Raw genomic sequence first — 3,600 nt, forward strand, 5'->3', positions numbered from 1 at the left:
CATAGACAAGACATACATGGGCATGTTTTGGAGATACACATCGAATACATTGTTTCATTCCAAGATGTATTTTTGCTCATTTTCTCATTTGCTCATGTATTTCTTTTCCATGTGGGACGTACATGAATACACTTTTACTGGACACAATGGACACTGCTGTTTTCCCATATGGAAAGGAAATATGTGTTAAATGTACTTCAAATGCATTTGAAAATGTATGAAAATGTTGTACATTACTCTTTGGAATATATGTAGGAATAAAACAATGTATTTAAAATAAATCTCACATATAAAAAATACATACCCCTGAATGTGGATGTGTCCTACATTAGTTTGCTCTAATTGTTTGCTTCGATGAGTGCTTTGATGAGTGCAGTTCAGTTGTCGCCTGAGTGCAGTTCAGTTGTCACATGCTGGCAACAAAATGCAAAGTTTCCCTGGAATATTTTTCAATTTAATTGAAATGTAATTGATTTTTCTATTTATTACTTGCATGTGTATTATATGGTAGAGGGAACACTGCCAGAGTTGAACACTGCACTGCGTATTGCAGTGGTTCCTGCTTGGAGCTTTTCGTCCACTTTCATTCCCTGTGGACTGTTATGCACCAGTTTTTACATTATTGCACCACAAAAAGCATGCTTGTCATTTGCTTGAGATATTTGAGATCTTCTTGGGCTCTTTGGGTTTTAATCCATCTTCAGATGTCATGCTGTTGTGTAATCTGTAAAAATGCTGCAGCAGGACTCTGGACAGAATCAGAGGGTTAAAAGGAGCCAAATTATGAGCTGGGCTTACTTGACTCATTGTATGAATTGGGAGCATTTCAAGCTATTAAAATAATAAACTATTCATTCGTTTGTTTATGCATTGACTGAGATGTCTTGATTCTTTATTTAGCCCCTAAAAATCAGCTGTGGAATTCCTTAAACCCAGGCTTCTGCTTTAAAGGGATAAGAGTTTTTTATGGAGCACTTAGGATGTTGTACAGCTGATTTTTTAAAGTTTTTTTTTTCCAATATTATTCTGGATTCTGGTCCAAACAATCAGATGTGCCATCACTTCCCACTTATTAGCCTCTACAACAGCACTCTGCGCTTATTTTGCACATTTATTTCATTTCCAGTCAAAAGTTGTTATTTTTCCACATTAAGAAAAACAAAATTAACAGATAATTACACAGTATTTCCACCCACTGCCTTTATTACACCTTCTTTTTAGGTGACTTACTTTCAGTTTTTCAAAAGAAATCTGCAGGGATATATTTTTACACCTCCAAAATTCAGTCTTAGAAGTTGGTTGCATTTTTTTTTGCTTCTCACAATCCAAATAATCCCAAAGACATACAGTGATGTTGAGGTCTGACAGCTACACATCCTTTCAGATCATAGTGTTGAGTTGTCTTCTCACAGTAGAAGGATGGACAGAAACACCTGTGGAGTTTTTCAGATCTGAAGTAAGAGTGGAGCTTGATATTCTCCTCTCTCTCAAAGATTAAAGCTTTTAGTACTGTTTATCTGATGGTGACAGTTTTGGTGGTCTTCTAAGTCTTACTTCATATTTAATTTTCTCTGTATCTTTTAGTCAGTTTTTGAACTCCAGTTTTGGAAACTTCTGTGTTCCCCTTGACTTTCTCCTTTCTTATGAAAGTGGATTATTTTATCCATTATTCTACTGGACCTGGTCAGCAAAAAAAAAAAAGAAAAAAAAGAAAAAGAAAAAACAGTAAGTTAAGTTCAAATTTAGGTGTTAGTGTTTAGGACAGCCATCTGCCAATAGAAAGAAATATATAAATGGTAATTCGTATCTTTTAAGCTTATAATTATCTCAATTAATACCTTGGGTTTACATAGATCATAACATAATCCTTGTAAATATCTGAATAAAGAATCGTTTTTATTATTATTTTTTTGTGCGGTTTGAACTAATTCAGTACAATAGTCCATATATGATTAGTACTTAATGTCTGTTTTGCTCACTGGCTTCCTATTTTGGAAGGCCTATTTTTGAAGGCATGTTTGTACCACTTACAACACGTTGACAGTGGCGACACATTCAACTTTAACTACGCTCAGGCTGAAAGGAGACTATAAGGAAGCTGAAATAGTACCTTATCACACTCACGGTTTCTTGCTTGGTGTAGAATTGTGAATGTGTTTACAGTTGTGAGATGTGTTTTCCTCTGAAGCCTGTAACATGCATTAACTTGGTTGCTGTCTACTCTTTCTGATCCAGAGTGAGACGATTACGGAGGAATGAGGAACGTGTGTTTGTGACATGTTCTGCATGTGTTTATACTGGCAAAACACAATCAGGCTTCTTACTGCACATGCCTAATAAGATAAACATCAATTAACATAGTAGAGTTTGAATGCATCACTCTGTTTTGGCTGCATTATGAGGATGTGCTGTATCCCTGTGAAAAATTAATAAAAATTAAGTGTTTACAATGGTCTTATTGTTTATTTTACACAACATTGATAAGAAGTACGCACTAAGCAAGCTCTGAGAACGGCATTAAGACATCCATGCTGTTTTGAACACTAGCCTGTGGTGTTATATAACACTGTGACATTGTTTCAGACATACTGCTGTCTAAGCCGATTCTGAAGTGCAGTAACACAGCAGTCACTGTCTAGTTTTGTCCTTGACTTCCTCATTACTCATTTGGGTCCGTTATTTGCTTTTATTTTAAATCATTTTTATGTTTTCATTAGATTTCATTTAGGTTTATATCATTGTAGATGTTGATACAGCTCATGGTTTGTATATATGGATTTAAATCTACGTTTTCAAAAAGAAAAATATAGTTTTTAGCACTTACCAATGAGGCTGTGTTGTGATGCATGTCAGTAATGTGGCAATAGAAATGTGCATTCATCGTTACACTTTACACATCATCTGGGTCGTGGGGGATGCTGGAACCTATCCCAGCGGTCACTGGATGGAAGAAAGGAAACACCCTGGACACCCTGGACGGCCAGTCAATCGCAGGGCAGACACACAGACATATACAATCACACACACACTCACACAGGGGGGCAATTTAGTGTGTCCAATTCACCTGACTACATGTCTTTGGACTGTGGGAGGAAACCCACGCAGCCACGGGGAGAACATGCAACTCCACACAGAAAGGACCCTGGTCGCCCAGTCGGGGAACCAAACACAGGCCTTGTTACATTATAGTACAGTTGTCTGCAAAAGACCTGTCAATTTATGGGTTTTGTTCACTTTCTAAGTAGAACTAAGTTAACATGTCCTCAACAGAGAACAAACATAAATATGGTATTTCTCTTGCTACTTTTATTTTCTTTATTTAACATATTGGAAAAAATAAAACACAAAATATAAAATGTGCCACAACTTTTGCACAGGTCACATTTTTTGTGAAAAAAGACGAATAAAAATACATTACCAAAACCAAAATAGTAAGTAAATATTTTTAAAAAGTAAAAAGCGCGGGAGCTCCAGACAAATGTAAAAATAAAGATCAGGAATGGAATAAAAGAGTAAGTGGGCGGGCTCTAAGAGGCGCTCTGTCTTGTGATTGGTGCGTCTCCTCCCTCCGTGCGCTTCCTCCATTTCCGCTGGGCGCCA

The sequence above is a fragment of the Colossoma macropomum genome, unplaced genomic scaffold (assembly GCF_904425465.1).
Source record: "Colossoma macropomum unplaced genomic scaffold, Colossoma_macropomum, whole genome shotgun sequence".
NCBI lineage: Eukaryota > Metazoa > Chordata > Actinopteri > Characiformes > Serrasalmidae > Colossoma > Colossoma macropomum.